The sequence below is a fragment of the Petromyzon marinus genome, chromosome 37 (genome assembly GCF_048934315.1).
Source record: "Petromyzon marinus isolate PM22_M1 ecotype Great Lakes invasive population chromosome 37, UKy_Petmar_22M1.pri1.0, whole genome shotgun sequence".
Classification (NCBI taxonomy): Eukaryota; Metazoa; Chordata; class Hyperoartia; order Petromyzontiformes; family Petromyzontidae; genus Petromyzon; species Petromyzon marinus.
Window position 1 is genome coordinate 17161493 of NC_133703.1, and position 17093 is coordinate 17178585.

General features: G+C 58.9%; 1 long non-coding RNA gene across 4 annotated transcripts in view; it reads right to left on the reverse strand.

Annotated features, from left to right (window-relative positions):
- LOC142930182 (uncharacterized) overlaps positions 1 to 17093 on the reverse strand; it is a 43770-nt gene that overhangs the window by 17757 nt on the left and 8920 nt on the right. The window contains exon 1 of one of the 4 annotated variants that reach the window (XR_012946242.1): positions 13339 to 13669. The exons of 1 other annotated variant lie outside the window; for it this stretch is intronic. This is a non-coding gene — a long non-coding RNA (uncharacterized LOC142930182). Of the gene's footprint in view, positions 1 to 3314; positions 3590 to 13338; positions 13670 to 15595; positions 16366 to 17093 lie in introns of those variants that run through there. 2 more of the 4 variants (XR_012946241.1, XR_012946239.1) reach the window with 2 other exon arrangements.

The following is a 17093-nucleotide window of genomic DNA, read 5'->3' on the forward strand; positions in this document are numbered from 1 at the left end:
AGTTGCACTGAAGACAGCTGTACCCACCACAGTTGCACTGAAGACAGCTGTACCCACCACAGTTGTACTGAAGACAGCTGTATCCACCACAGTTGCACTGAAGACAGCTGTACCCACCACAGTTGTACTGAAGACAGCTGCACCCACCACAGTTGCACTGAAGACAGCTGTACCCACCACAGTTGTACTGAAGACAGCTGTACCCACCACAGTTGTACTGAAGACAGCTGTATCCACCACAGTTACACTGAAGACAGCTGTACCCACCACAGTTGCACTGAAGACAGCTGTATCCACCACAGTTGCACTGAAGACAGCTGTACCCACCACAGTTGCACTGAAGATAGCTGTACCCAACACAGCTGCACTGAAGACAGCTGTACCCACCACAGTTGCACTGAAGACAGCTGTACCCAACACAGCTGTACTGAAGACAGTTGTGCTCAACACAGCTGTACTGAAGACAGCTGTACCCAACACAGCTGTACTGAAGATAGCTGTACCCAACACAGTTGCACTGAAGATAGCTGTACCCAACACAGCTGCACTGAAGACAGCTGTACCCACCACAGTTGCACTGAAGACAGCTGTACCCAACACAGCTGTACTGAAGACAGTTGTGCTCAACACAGCTGTACTGAAGACAGCTGTACCCAACACAGCTGTACTGAAGATAGCTGTACCCAACACAGTTGCACTGAAGATAGCTGTACCCAACACAGCTGCACTGAAGACAGCTGTACCCACCACAGTTGCACTGAAGACAGCTGTACCCAACACAGCTGTACTGAAGACAGTTGTGCTCAACACAGCTGTACTGAAGATAGCTGTACCCAACACAGCTGTACTGAAGATAGCTGTACCCAACACAGTCGCACTGAAGACAGCTGTACCCACCACAGCTGCACTGAAGACAGCTGTACCCACCACAGTTGCACTGAAGACAGCTGTACCCAACACAGCTGTACTGAAGACAGTTGTGCTCAACACAGCTGTACTGAAGACAGCTGTACCCAACACAGCTGTACTGAAGATAGCTGTACCCAACACAGTTGCACTGAAGATAGCTGTACCCAACACAGCTGCACTGAAGACAGCTGTACCCACCACAGTTGCACTGAAGACAGCTGTACCCAACACAGCTGTACTGAAGACAGTTGTGCTCAACACAGCTGTACTGAAGATAGCTGTACCCAACACAGCTGTACTGAAGACAGCTGTACCCAACACAGTCGCACTGAAGACAGCTGTACCCACCACAGCTGCACTGAAGACAGCTGTACCCACCACAGTTGCACTGAAGACAGCTGCACCCACCACAGTTGCACTGAAGACAGCTGTACCCACCACAGTTGCACTGAAGATAGCTGTACCCACCACAGTTGCACTGAAGACAGCTGTACCCACCACAGTTGCACTGAAGACAGCTGTACCCAACACAGCTGTACTGAAGACAGTTGTGCTCAACACAGCTGTACTGAAGATAGCTGTACCCAACACAGCTGTACTGAAGACAGCTGTACCCAACACAGTCGCACTGAAGACAGCTGTACCCACCACAGCTGCACTGAAGACAGCTGTACCCACCACAGTTGCACTGAAGACAGCTGTACCCACCACAGTTGCACTGAAGACAGCTGTACCCAACACAGTCGCACTGAAGACAGCTGTACCCACCACAGCTGCACTGAAGACAGCTGTACCCACCACAGTTGTACTCAAGACAGCTGTACCCACCACAGTTGTACTGAAGACAGCTGTACCCACCACAGTTGCACTGAAGACAGCTGTACCCAACACAGCTGTACTGAAGACAGTTGTGCTCAACACAGCTGTACTGAAGATAGCTGTACCCAACACAGCTGTACTGAAGACAGCTGTACCCAACACAGTCGCACTGAAGACAGCTGTACCCACCACAGCTGCACTGAAGACAGCTGTACCCACCACAGTTGCACTGAAGACAGCTGCACCCACCACAGTTGCACTGAAGACAGCTGTACCCACCACAGTTGCACTGAAGATAGCTGTACCCACCACAGTTGCACTGAAGACAGCTGTACCCACCACAGTTGCACTGAAGACAGCTGTACCCAACACAGCTGTACTGAAGACAGTTGTGCTCAACACAGCTGTACTGAAGATAGCTGTACCCAACACAGCTGTACTGAAGACAGCTGTACCCAACACAGTCGCACTGAAGACAGCTGTACCCACCACAGCTGCACTGAAGACAGCTGTACCCACCACAGTTGCACTGAAGACAGCTGTACCCACCACAGTTGCACTGAAGACAGCTGTACCCAACACAGTCGCACTGAAGACAGCTGTACCCACCACAGCTGCACTGAAGACAGCTGTACCCACCACAGTTGTACTGAAGACAGCTGCACCCACCACAGTCGCACTGAAGACAGCTGTACCCACCACAGTTGCACTGAAGACAGCTGTACCCACCACAGTTGCACTGAAGACGCGGAGGCGGCCTATGCAGAGCGCTTCACACGCTGTAAGCGACTTGAGCCACCACCTCATCTCAACACGTCTACAAGGGCACCATGCCCCCCCCCCCCCCCACGTGGCACCTGCTCCGGTGCGCCACAGGGCGACTCGGCATGCGGCCTGCAAGCGTCCACGAGTCCTCCGCCAGTCGGTTTGGGCGAATTTGAACCGTGGCGCCGGCGCGTCGGCGTTCGTAGCGTCAATACGCAGCACCGCCGCAGCATTAACCAGGGCGGCCCGCCTGAAGTGAACGGCGAAAGCCTCCTGCAAACGAGCGGCGAACGCGCTAGCGGTGGCGGGCCTCGTGTCGGCCCCCCACCCCCCCCACCCCCCCCACCCCCCCCCCACCCCCCCACCCCCCCCCACCCCCCCACCCCCCAAATTTCTGAGAACGCCGCCAGCTTTGACTCTCTGACACCAAGGACCGGGCCCGGGTTTTTAAAATCTCTCGAGTTTGACCTTCAGCAAGATCTCTCCGAGACCCTGGCCACGCCCACGCGGTAACGACGAGGCGGAGGGGGGGGGGAGGGGGAGGAGGGGGAGGATGAGGAGGATGAGGAGCATGAGGAGGAGGATGAGGAGGAGGAGGTCTCCCTGCGATTCTGAGCGCGGTGCTCGTCCTGTGCGCTCCCTGACTCCATCCCCGCCCCCGCGTCGCTCCCCCACGGGACCGCTCTCGTCACGAGAGACCCGTGACGGACTCGTGGCAGGTCTCGCATTGCCAACCAGGCGGTGGCGGCAGGCAGCGGCGGCTGCGCTGCACGTGGCAGGGCGTGAAACCCAGCACTGTGAAGCGAGGGTTGGTGGCTCACCGCAACAGAAGTTTGCGAGAGGCCTCTCCCCGTGGGTGCGCGTCGAGGAGGAGCCGTTCTCTGGCTCGGCAGGGGAAGGCGGTGGAAAAAAAAAGGAGCCCCATGACTCAGTGTGGTTCTCCTGGATAAATACGATTGTGCACTCAATGTATTGTAAATTAAATCACTTGGCATCCGTGAGAGACTCCCAGACAGGGTCGGGGCTAGGGGCGAGGTTGGGTGGGTTTTGCCCCACAAAGCGTCCCTATGCTCCACCCCCCCCCCCCCCTCCTCTTTATCGGTTCACTCTCCTCGTTAGCGGTGAATGGCTGTTGTAGTGGTCCCCACACAACAGCCCTACTGCCCCCCCCCACCCACCCACCCAAATCGAGAGGAGCCGGAGCCGGGCCTGGTCCCAGGGTGCAAATAGCAGGAGTATAGACCGGGCAGGGGAGACGTAACGACACTAAGTGAATGTTAATCGTGAATGATGTTCGTGTCGCTTCACGGTGAGGGAAGATGCTGGCTGGAGCCCAGAGCCTGTAGACTTCTGGGCTCGGGGGAAGACGAACGACGGCAGTAGCGGCAGCAGCAGCAGCAGCGGCGGCGGCGGCGGCAGCGGCTCCCGCGATCTTTCAACCTTCACGAGGCCATCGCGGCACCCCGCGGTGTTCAACGGGAGGTTCGACGCGGCACGATCCGTTGTGGTGCTGCAACTCTGCGCGCCCGCCCGCCCAAGCCTGTGGCGTTCACCCCACAGATCGTTCTCCCCGTGCTGCTGCTGATGATGCTGCTGCTGATGATGATGCTGATGATGCTGATGATGATGATGCTGCTGCTGCTGATGCTGCTGCTGCTCCTGATGATGCTGCTGCTGATGCTGCTGATGATGATACTGCTGATGCTGCTGCTGCTGATGATGATGATGCTGCTGCTGCTGATGATGCTGATGATGATGCACCGCCCCCGTGCCGCGTGCGACCCGCTCACGAAGCGCACTCTGAGTGCCGGGCGACTCCATCCGTCACGTCGCCGTGCGCGTGCTGCGCGTGTCACGTGCGCGTGGTGCGCGCGCTGCGCGTGGTGCGCGTGTCACGTGCGCAGCTAACGGGGGGATGAGGGTCGCCTGCCCTGTAGACGCCGAGGCAGCTCGACAGCGCTGGAACCGCGTTCGCCTGCATTGGGTCTCCCGTGAGCCCACGAGTCTCTCGGCGTGAGTCTACGGCGGTGGTTCTTCACGTTTTCCTGCAGCCTGCACCCCTTTGGGTCTCAGAAAGGGCTTCTCGAGGCCCTAAGGGATGCGTGCAGCCCAGGTGAAGAACCACCGGTCCACGGTTATAGTTTTTGTTGCGTATTGTGGCCGATGTTGTGTTCTGCGTAGGGGTTTGTCTTGAACTTAGTTACCTATCGGCATTGGGAGTTCTTCAGCATTGACTCACGGCGAACCTGACCGACTCTGCCGACGAGTCACTGAATGTCGAAACCGGTTGAGAGGTTTTTTGGGGCTTGTGTCGAACCGATGCTGCTTACGCGATGCACCAGTTCACGCGGGGGGTGGGTGGGGGGAGAGACGCCGCTGCGCTCAGCTCTCTCCGTGTCAATCCCGCGCCTGCGTCGTCAGTTAGTTTTGGGTCGGAACGCCGCTGTCGGTAACGTGTGTGTCGTGCACCCGCCTCCACCCGACGCAGCCAATGAGCAGCGTCACTCGTGAAGAGTACAACGTGGCCGATGTGTCACCGCTTGCCTTGTTGTGTTGTCCGAGAGCCATCCACACAACACAATGTCACAATTGGGTTTAGTTCAACACGTCGGCTTTCGCGACCAATATTTAACCCCCCCCCCCAAAAAAAAAAACAACTCTATTATGAACAATTGGGTTATCCGACGTTTCGCTGGTCTAGTTACAACCAGCATAACCACAATGATCATCTTCGAGCAGTTTCCATAATCGTCAGAATATCCCCCAGTCTCGGGCCTGGAATAAAGGCGAGGCGTTGAGGATGCTGCGCTCCTTGACGTTCGTCGTCTCTTGCTGAAGCAGCGACGAACTCCGCTCTCTGCCGCTGCGTCAGTGACGCTGCTGCTGTAGTTGCTGCTGCTGCTGTAGTTGCTGCTGCTGCTGTAGTTGCTGCTGCTGCTGCTGTAGTTGCTGCTGCTGTAGTTGCTGCTGCTGTAGTTGCTGCTGCTGCTGTACTGTAGTTGCTGCTGTAGTTGCTGCTGCTGCTTTTGCTGCTGTAATTGCTGCTGCTGTAGCTGCTTGCTGTTGTTGTAATTGCTGCTGCTGTAGTTGCTGCTGTAATTGCTGCTGTAATTGCTGCCGCTGTAGTTGCTGCTGCTGTAGCTGCTTGCCGTTGTTGTAATTGCTGCTGCTGCTGTAGTTGCTGCTGTAATTACTGCTGCAGCTGCTTGTTGTTGTTGTAATTGCTGCTGCTGCTGCTGTAGTTGCTGCTGTAGTTGCTGCTGTAGTTGCTGCTGTAATTGCTGCTGCAGCTGCTTGTTGTTGTTGTTGTTGTAATTGCTGCTGCTGCTGTTGTTGCTGCTGCTGCTGTAGTTGCTGCTGTAATTGCTGCTGCTGTAGCTGCTTGCTGTAGTTGCTGCTGTAGCTGCTGCTGTAATTGCTGCTGCTGCTGTTGCTGCTGTAATTGCTGCTGCTGTAGTTGCTGCTGTAGCTGCTGCTGTAGCTGCTGCTGTAATTGCTGCTGCTGTAATTGCTGCTGCTGTAATTGCTGCTGCTGTAATTGCTGCTGCTGTAGCTGCTTGCTGTTGTTGTAATTGCTGCTGCTGTAGTTGCTGCTGTAATTGCTGCTGCTGTAATTGCTGCTGCTGTAGTTGTAATTGTTGCTGCTGAAGCAACTGCTTCGATGGCAGTGGTGCACAAACAACAACAACAACAACCACCACTCCATAAGATCCGCGTCAATAGCAGCACCGTGTGGTCTTTCGAAGAAAACGATGAAAAATAGGCGACGTTTTGGGCATTGGCCCTCTATCGAGTCACACAGAGTGGCCAGAGGGGTGCCGTGCTCTGAGGAAGGGCCATTGCCCGAAGCGTTATCTGGTAGAGCCGCACGCTGGCCGTGTCACCCGGCCTCGCGCTTGCACCACTTAGTTCGCGCCATCACTGCAAGTGTCGTAATTAGCGCCGAATCCCGCGCGTCATTTGCACACCGTCGATAGTGATCGACTCTGACGCGCGCGCGTCGCCGGTAGCAGAATAAATAAACGTGAACCGATGAATCGATGCTGTCGTCCTTGAAGCACCACGTGGCATGCGAGCTCTCACACCCCCTCCCTCCCTCTCCCCCGTGAGTCCAACTCCACCCCTCCCACCCCTCCCACCCCTCCCTCCCTCCCTCCCACCCCCCTCCCCGAAATCTCGCGACATGGGGAGGGGGCTGACGGGGTTAATCACCGCTGCCTCGCGCGCGAATCCGGCTCCGCAGAGCCCGATAAGCGGAGCGCGGAATAAATGAGGGGAGAGGGCGGAGGGAGAAGGGGAGGGGTGGGTGGGTGGGTGGGGGAGTGAGGAGGCTGAGATAAACGGGGAAGGGGGGGGGTAAAAGCCCGCGGGGGCCCAGGGGACGCCATCGCTTTGCATTGCCCTTGTGACCCCCCACCAACTCCCACACGCGTCGCTCCCTCCTCCACTCCCCCTCCCCTCCCCCACCCCCTCCCTCCACCTCCCCCACCGCTCCCTCCACCCCCCTCCTCCTCTTACCCGACTCCACCACTCCCGCTCCCTGTCCGCAGCGTCACGTGACCGCAATTACCGCGCTGCGCATTAGCGCCGCTAATTTCGCGGCGCTCGCGCTGTGATCGCCACTAATTGAATTTCGCGCGCGCCTTGGCGCGAGATCGCGCGCGCAACCGGGATGCTGGGTGCACTTTGCTCCCCCTGTCTGGGTGCACTTTGCTCCCCCTGTCTGGGTGCACTTTGCTCCCCCTGTCTGGGTGCACTTTGCTCCCCCTGTCTGGGTGCACTTTGCTCCCCCTGTCTGGGTGCACTTTGCTCCCCCTTTCTGGGTGCACTTTGCTCCCCCTGTCTGGGTGCACTTTGCTCCCCCTGTCTGGGTGCACTTTGCTCCCCCTGTCTGGGTGCACTTTGCTCCCCCTGTCTGGGTGCACTTTGCTCCCCCTGTCTGGGTGCACTTTGCTCCCCCTGTCTGGGTGCACTTTGCTCCCCCTGTCTGGGTGCACTTTGCTCCCCCTGTCTGGGTGCACTTTGCTCTCTTTCTGGGTGCACTTTGCTCCCCCTTTCTGGGTGCACTTTGCTCCCCCTGTCTGGGTGCACTTTGCTCCCCCTTTCTGGGTGCACTTTGCTCCCCCTGTCTGGGTGCACTTTGCTCCCCCTGTCTGGGTGCACTTTGCTCCCCCTGTCTGGGTGCACTTTGCTCCCCCTGTCTGGGTGCACTTTGCTCTCTTTCTGGGTGCACTTTGCTCTCTTTTTGGGTGCACTTTGCTCCCCCCTTTCTGGGTGCACTTTGCTCCCCCTTTCTGGGTTGCACTTTGCTCCCCCTGTCTGGGTGCACTTTGCTCCCCCTGTCTGGGTGCACTTTGCTCCCCCTGTCTGGGTGCACTTTGCTCCCCCTGTCTGGGTGCACTTTGCTCCCCCTGTCTGGGTGCACTTTGCTCCCCCTGTCTGGGTGCACTTTGCTCCCCCTGTCTGGGTGCACTTTGCTCTCTTTCTGGGTGCACTTTGCTCTCTTTCTGGGTGCACTTTTGCTCTCTTTCTGGGTGCACCTTGTGGGGAGTCCGCCTCGTTGCCCTGGAGAGCCAGGATGAGAGGGCTCTCTCTCGCTCTGTGAGCAGCGCGGTTAATTAAACGCAGCTAAACAGATCAATGAATGCGCGCGACGTCACCGTCGCTCGATTCGGCACGCGGCGCGAACCCTGGGTGGACATCGCCCCCCACGGGGGAGGAGGAGGGGGGGGGGCACGGGGGGGAGATCAACACCCCCCCCCCCTCTCCCACATCCCTGAATCCCTTGCCCCGCGTCCCACACGCGCCGCCTTTCATCGCTCGCCCCGTGAGTCACGTGGTGAATTCTCACTGCACCTCCCGCCTCTGCATGCGCGCAGCTGAAGGTAGAGGGCGGGGGTCAGGACCCCCGAGGGAGGAGGGAGGTGGAGGGGGGTGGAGGAGGGAGGGGGATGGAGTGTGGGTGGAGGAGGGAGGGGGATGGAGGAGGGAGGGGGGGTGGAGGAGGGGGGTGGAGGAGGGGGTGGGGTGGAGGAGGGGGGGGGGTGCTGAAGGGGGGTGGAGGAGGGGGTGGGGTGGAGGAGGGGGGTGGAGGAGGGTGGTGGAGGAGGGGGTGGGGTGGAGGAGGGGGTGGGGTGGAGGAGGGGGGTGCTGAAGGGGGGTGGAGGAGGGGGTGGGGTGGAGGAGGGGGGTGGAGGAGGGGGTGGGGTGGAGGAGGGGGTGGGGTGGAGGAGGGGGGTGCTGAAGGGGGGTGTAGGAGGGGGTGGGGTGGAGGAGGGGGTGGGGTGGAGGAGGGGGGTGCTGAAGGGGGGTGGAGGAGGGGGTGGGGTGGGAGGAGGGGGTGGGGTGGAGGAGGGGGTGGGGTGGAGGAGAGGCTGCGTTCTCTGGGGGTCCCGGGCGGTCGGAGCCCCCGAGCCGAGAGGGTTTCACTGGAGGGGGTTTACAGATTTCACGACGCAGCTCTCGGCGCCGCACGGCCCCGAGCGCAGCGCACGATCTCGGGGGGGGGGGTGGCACGCGCGGGGAGGAGGGGGGGGAGCTGCCTGCGGACACCAGGGGTCAGGGTTAAGCGGTAAACACGAGGCGACTGTACGGTCGTGGATTTGTGCGGAGGTTTGAGTGCCACCTCCTCGGATATCGCTTGAGGCTGGGGGTTTCTCCGGGTTCTCCGCTTTCCAGCCACGCAGAGCCACAAACTCTCGCTGTTTCATATTTTTGGCCAGACTTCCCACTGCTCTAGAAGGACCTTCACGAAAACAAGTCAGTCGAGGCTTGGCGCTCGACTTGATTGGATCACGTGCGTCCCACGAGATCCACACCCCTCGGCTCTCTGCGTTCATTAATTAACCCCGTCACTGCACCGAGCGTGACCTCATTAACCCCGGCTCGCGCGTTAGGTCTCCCGTCTCCCTCTACACCCCCCCCCCCCCCACACACACACACACATGTAGCCCCCCCTCCCTCCTATGTACACTTAATCAGATGCACGCATCCACGCGGGGTGTCTCTGAGCTGAGATGTCTCTGCGATAGGAAGTGCGAAATCATGGAATCGCGACGAACCGCGTCGGAAGGAAGGATCCTTACCTATAAACATCCGGCAGTTCCACAGCATCGGTTCGAGCCAGCCTGACTCCGCTGATGAGGCACTGAATGTGAAATCGTCTGCCGAATTGGCTGCACGCTTCCCTCGCCGTGGTGGCGAGATGTTAACTACCTCGCCCGGTATGCAGGAGGTCGTGCGTTCGATCCCGATCCTGACGCCTGCTGTGTATGAGGAGGTTGCATGTTCCCCCCGGTTTTTCCCTCCACATTTAGAAACACGAGTTTAGAGTATTTGACTGCTATTAATGTCCAAATGATAAGCCACTTCGTTGAGCTGTCATTTGTGACCAGGTCGCTTCTGAAAACGAGTTGTATAGGCTGAGTGGACCTTACCTGGTAAAAATAATAATTTTAGTTCATAGTTTTGGAGAGCCTGACCGAGTCTCATGGCTCTTCTTCAGGAGGGTCCTGCCACGTTTGGATGTCTGGCCAATGCCTCTTTTTTAAATACTTGAATAAGCCATTCGATAAGGAGACAATTCGGCTCCTTCACGAATATCTGTTCCCGAACAGAAAACTGAAGCATTCTTTTACACATCCCGTCAGTCACAGGGCCTTCTGTGAGTGTATAGTTTCATCAGAATTGGGTTCAACACAAGCTACACTCTGGACCGGTTTAGTCAGTCAGTGTCTCATCAGCAGATTAAGTTTTGCTTCATTTCAGCCGGGTTTGTCCAGGGTCAGCGACCCGCAAAATAATTACGCACGGGGCACACCACATCCAGTATACCTCTCGTCGCCCGTATTCGTTTGTAAAACGAGACGCGCTGCTTCCCCAGATTCTGTTTTGCGAAATGCGATGGGCGATAGGGGTGGGGAGGGGGGGGAAGGGGGGGGCCATGACCCCGTGATTAATGCGCGCGACTGCATCCCAGCTCCGCGCCGAGCAATTACCGCCCAGCCGCAATGCCTCACGGGAAGATCTGGCTGATGCTTGCCGGCAGGAGAGATTCTGGACTACTGGACTGACGTTTCGGGAAATGGCCCTGCCAGGCACACGCGATGCGAGCCCCCTGAGTGAGGCACGGGGTAAGACGCGGAGCGATTACTCGCGCAGCGTGCGTGCTCTCTGCTACTCCCACTCTCACCCTGCCTCTCTCCTGCTCTCTCTCTCTCATGCCCTCTCTCCTCTTTTCCTCCCACCTTCCACCATTGTTCCCACCCCCCCACTCGCTCTGCTCCCACATTCATTATCAACTTCTCTCATGCGCCGGGTGAGAAAAGGTTGGGGGGGGGGGGTCGCAATTACCACGGGCACGATGACAATAGCGCGGCGGGGTCACCATGGTAAACGACGGAGGGGTTACCATGGTAACCCGCGAAACGGAGGCGTTGCCATGGCAACGGGGAGGTCACCGTGGTAAGGAGGGCTTACATCAATCCCCCGCTGGTGACGGCATTGTTGGCGAGCGCCTATTAGGGACGGCACGGTATAGCGAGCGCGTTGATGTTTATTCACCGCACAAGGCACTCATTTGAAGCTGACCTAGGGCAGTGCCTGGGTCGCCGGGTTCGTAGCGCAGTGCGCTCACCACTTGCTCCAAGAAGCCTGCGTGGTCTTTTACCTTTGGCTACTCACACAGACACAAAGGCGCACACCACACCAGGTACTCAATTTGAGGCTGAGTCGACCTCGGCGAGGCCAAAAGACCGGTTCAGGTATTTCTCATTGTTATTGGCGGTGAGCGGGAAATCGAACTCGGGTCGCCGGGTTCGTAGCGTACTGGTCTCCCGCTGCCCCCCCCCCTCACACACAGACACAGAGAAACAGATCCTCTTTTTTTAGCCTTAACCATCATCACCACCACCAATTGCAATTATCACCATCACAACTACCATCGCCACGACTGCCATCAGCTCCATCATCACGACCATCACCATCGCGTCGTAGTAGCACGTGGCAGGCAGGAGCCACCGCCGCCTTTAATCATCATCATCACCACCACCAACACCAACATCATCATCCCCAGCTCAGCCGAGCTCTGCTACAAAGTGGTGAGAGTGGGGGGGGGGGGACGGAGGGCGCGCGTGGAGGTGGTGGTGGTGGAGGTGGTGGTGGTGTGGGGGGGGAACAGGAGGGGGGGGGGGCCGAGGCGAGCCCCACCGAGGGTGATTAATGGTTATGAGTGCGTGTGGGGGGGGGGGGTTAATTGGGCGCTCCGAGGTCGCTGTTTACCTCGAACCCATGAGGTGGAACCAGTTGTGCGCCTGCGGCGATGGGGGGGGGGAGTGGGGGGAGGGGGGGATTGTTGTGTGTGGTGGGTATGTAAAGGTTGTGTGTTGGTTTGTGGAGGTGTGTGGGGATGTATGCTTTGGGGTGTTCAAGTGTTGTGGGGGAGCGGTGGCGCAGTGGTTAGCGCGCTGGGCTCGCGACTAATAACAGTGGCGAATTGGTCCAGCGCTAACCTGAACCGGTCCAGCGCTAACAGCACTCGTCGTAACGGTCTGTTGTACACAACAAAGGCAAAGATCCCCCGTATAGCCTTCATCGACTGTTGGGGCAAGTGCTGGTTAGCGAGCAGCACCTATGAAGGCCGGCACGGCAACACGAGGGGGTGGGTGGCCAGCACCACGCCCGGCGGGCCGCCTTTGTCTCCCGAGTGGCGATGTTTACACATTACACCAGGTACTCATTTGAGGCTCAGTCGACCTATAGGAGGGCCAGGACCGGTTCAGATAATTGTCACTGGGTATTGGCCGCGAGTGGGAATCGAACTCGCGTAGCCAGGTTTGTAGCGCAGCGCACTGACCACTAAACTACCGCTCCCCACATAGCCACACCCCCACATAGCCACACCCCCACATAGCCACACCCCCACATAGCCACACCCCCACATAGCCACACCCCCACATAGCCACACCCCCACGCACGCGATATTAACTCACGCGCTCAAGCTGAGAGTTCGTTTTTACTCAGCGCATTGTAGGGGGGGGGGGTCTCGGGGTGGTGGACGCTCACGTCCACAGACGACAGCCGTCCTCCTCCCTCCAAACCCCGCCCCTCCCCCACCCCAATCCCCCGCCCCTCCCCCGCTAATCGCATAAAACAGCTGCCAGAATCCGGCGGCGCACCCGTGTAATTTCACATCGACTCAAGCGGCCATTTCCATCCATTAGCGCCCCCAGCAAAGAGAGGACGCCCACTCACCCTCTCCCGCTCTGCATTAACCCGGCACCCCATGATCCTCCATCCCTCCTCCCCACGCCCCATTCCTCCCCCACTCCCTCCTCCCCTCTCCCCGTTCCTCCCCCACTCCCCGTTCCTTCCCCACTCCCTCCTCCCCTCTCCCCGTTCCTCCCCCACTCCCTCCTCCCCTCGCCCCGTTCCTCCTCCCCTCGTCCCGTTCCTCCCCCACTCCCTCCTCCCCTCTCCCCGTTCCTCCCCCCCCCCCTCCTCCCCTCGTCCCGTTCCTCCCCCACTCCCTCCTCCCCCTCGTCCCGTTCCTCCCCCACTCCCTCCTCCCCTCGCCCCGTTCCTCCTTCCCCTCTCCCCGTTCCTCCTCCACTCCCTCCTCCCCTCGCCCCGTTCCTCCCCCACTCCCTCCTCCCCTCTCCTCGTTCCTCCCCCACTCCCTCCTCCCCTCTCCCCGTTCCCTCCCCCACTCCCTCCTCCCCTCGCCCCGTTCCTCCTCCCCTCGTCCCGTTCCTCCCCCACTCCCTCCTCCCCTCTCCCCGTTCCTCCCCCACTCCCTCCTCCCTCTCCCCGTTCCTCCCTCCTACCGCTTGGGATTCCTCCACTTACCGTGAGCTGTGCTCATCCACGATGACCGGTTCACCGCTACACTCATCGTCAACACGATCTTCGCCATCGTCCGCTGACCGACGAGACACTGAATGTCGGCAGCAGAGTTTTTTCCCTTGCTCTGTTGAAGCGAACGCCGCTTTCGGACGCAAGGCTGCGTGGCTGACGGGGATGTGTAAAGTAGTGCCATGTCGATGTGGTGAGGAGGCGATTCGAATCGTCGAACAAAATCTGGAGACCAGCTCGGGATTCGCGGAGCATCTCCATCATCTGCATCGGATGAACCCTCGCTGCGAGGTCACTCGAAGCCGCTCTCGCTTTAATTGGCGCCGTGAAATGTCTCATTTGCATACGAGCGCGGTGTGGGGGGGGGAGGCTGGGTGGGAATGGGGTTGGGAGCGAAGGGCGAGGGGAGAGGGGGGGTGTGTGGGATGGTTTGGATTGTTTAAAGAGCTTGAAAGATCTGGACACAGTCCCATAATCGGTGAGCTGCTCTGGCTGGCGAAGTTGCGTTGGCTGGCTCATGTAGCCCGCGTGCCCAGCCACCACATCGCCAAACAGCTTCTGTTTGGCCAGACAGAGGGAGCCACACGGGCACCGCACGCGCTGGAGAAGAGATGGGCCGATGCGGTACAGGAAGATGTGGAGCTGAGTGGACTTGCAGAAGGCCGGTACAAGGAGTGGAAAGCTCGTGAAGGACGCTACTGGGCTGGAGGAGGCAGTCACCCTCGGGCAACAGCGGAGTGCAGATGTGCGACGCTCACAACAACGAGCGGAGCACAGGGCGGTTAAATACAGCGAGTTGGCACAGCGGGGAACGGAGGTGGTGCATCTGTCAGTCATCTCAGTAAGTCAACCCATGGCACCTGGGTGTGCTCCGTGACCTCCTGCCGGCGGGCGTTCGACATGTGGCCTCAAAGTGCACCTTGCCTGGCACCGTGGTCATGTCACCGCCACTTAGTGACGCATGACGGCTGCTGTTGTTGCTGTGGAGAGCGGCAGCGCAACGGTAAGCGAAGTGTAAACATCGTCACCCGGAGAGACAAAGGCGGCCGGGTTCGTGCTGCTGCTACCTATCCCCTCGTGCGCCCGTGCTGACCTTCACAGGTGTCCGCTGACGGCACTGCCCCCCCCCCCCCAGAATGTCTGTTAAGGCTTTCCCGGAGATCTTTGTCTTTGTGTTGTGAATGCACGAATAGGGACACAGTTAATGCCCCACGGCCACCCCTCCCTCTGGTCCCCCCCCCTTCCCTACCCCGCATCCCGAACAAAACGACTGCGCTATGAACACAGATGAATAATTAACAGCGGGGCCATTACCACCCGGGGAGAGGCCAGATAGCCAGATAGGGCCCTGGCGCGCCCGCGTCGAGCTGATTGGGAGCCTGAGACGGGAACACCGTAGGCAGCCCTCCCCCCCGCCCCCCCCCCAACCAAACTCCCAGGACCCCCCCTCCCCCTGCGCCCCCCACTCCCTCCTCCCAAACCAAACCCAAGTGTGGCGCTCGGAACGTGCGAATCTCGCGCGCACAGAATCGCGAACTCATCCCGGCCCCGCATTGTCATCGGCAAATTGCTATCTCGCAGCGAGCGGGGGACGAGGGGGGGGGGGCGTGCCTGTGCACCCCCTCCCCCCACCCACCCAACTTGCCTCAACCCCTCCCGCGACTCGGCGCACCAACACTGCCGCAAAGTCCTTAAACCGGCACAGCACTTCGCTTATTGCTGCTACTGATGGTGGTGGCATTGTTCGTGCGTAGCTTGGACGCGCGGCGCTCGCTCCTATTGTCAGATTGCGTGGTGGGGATTGGATTGGAGGGGGGAGTGCTTTGGGCTTTATCGGCACGCAACATGCATGGGGAGCGTGGGGTGGTGGTGGTGGTGGTGGGAGATTGAGGGGGGGTGGGGGCGAGTAATGAGCGGCGCGGCGTCCGACCTCAGGTAAATAAATAACAACAAGAGCAACAACAACAGCGACAAGAGCGGCCACGGAGACAATGCTATCAGGTCCACCACGCAGCTCCACCACGCCACTCGCCACGCCACATTCGGGCGGGCGAGAGAGAGAGAGAGAGACAGGGAGACGGAGCGAGGCAGAGCGAGAGAGGAGAGCGAGAGAGAGAGAGAGACAGGGAGACGGAGCGAGGCAGAGCGAGAGAGGAGAGCGAGAGAGAGAGAGAGACAGGGAGACGGAGCGCGGGAGACGGAGCGAGACAGAGCGAGAGAGGAGAGCTGTTACCTCGATGGTAAAATTTACCGAGTGGTGTCCGCAAGGGAGAACGCGGCCCGTTCGCAGGAGGACCGCTGCGTCGGCAACTCGTGACCATCGTCGCGAACCTCGTCGCGAACGAGGGGAGACGCGTCCACGTGGCGCAGCGGAGGAGCGAGCGGCTCGGAGCAGTCGGAAGGTCACTAGGTCAAATCCTGGTTGGGGGCGGAGGTGGGGTGGGGGGTCACTCAGCCCATCATTATCTCTCTCTCCAAGGTAGATAAAATCACGATCACTTTGTGGAGCCGTCAGCAGTGGTTGGTCTATGAATACACTCACCCCGCCATGTGAATGTGGAATTTACGCTATACTTCACCACGTTGGCCAGTGCGGGTTGTTGTGGCCTTATTCGGAAACACATGCGTACGAGGCGACGTTTCGGCCAATGGTCCTTCTTCATGACACATCGGTAGAGCGGGCCAGAGAGTCGGAGATAATAACAGTTGGAGACTGCACCATACGTGGCATACACCATGGAGCCTGATAAGCAACATCAATGTATTTGCTTTCAGAATGGGAGCGAATTAACTGCCTGACTGGAGTCTGGAATCTGTAACGGAGCCCACCGGACGGGACGTCGGGAAGGCAGCCGCCACAACGGGCGGCTGCCATCAATTGCCCAAGCTCTGCGGTCCTATATCCTGAGGTTTTTGTTTAGCCCAGGGTCACGCAAGAGCCACCAGGGTAGCCCTGGTCCCTGGGATTGCCGAGACCCGAGACCCGCACCGCGCCGGACTGAGCACCGGGTCCGATTAACTCAGCCGAGTTGTGCATCAAATATTTCATTTGTGGATAATAAATTAAATCTGAAATTCTCTTCTAACTCCTAGACACCTCGGAGTGGCTGAACAGGGGAGGGAGGGGGGGGGGAGGGGGATGTGCCCCCCCCCCCCCAGCTCGCCCCATCCCCCCCACGCCCCTCCCCCAGGGCCCTGCACACGCGACTCCTCTGGTGTCCGTAACGAAATACAGACGGCGAGGTTCTGTACACAGCACTGAGAGCCACCCGTGGCAGCCATCCGTGACAAGCAACTGTGTCAGGCAACCGTGGCAGGAAACCTTGACGGGCAACCGTCGTAGACCACTGTGGCAGGCAACGGCCACGTATACGATTGCATCAGGCCAACAGGAGAAAATAAACATATACAACAAACAAAGACCCCCCCGTATAACCTTTACAGTCGACTGGGCCAAGTGCTGTTAGCGAGCATCTATGAAGAAGGCCGGCACGGCGCACGAGGGAGTGATGTGGCATAAATCACGCCCGGCCGCCTTTGTCTCCCCAGTGCTGATATTTAATCCACCCCTCACAAGGCACACACACACACACACAGACACTTGTGTGTATACTTACCGTCACCTCTACTCATACATACACATGCTCCCATAAATACTTAAAGAGTACAAACACGTCCACCCATAAGCGCATAGATACACACACACAGCCCCTCATCCGCGATCACCCCCACACGCGCCCGTATGTATA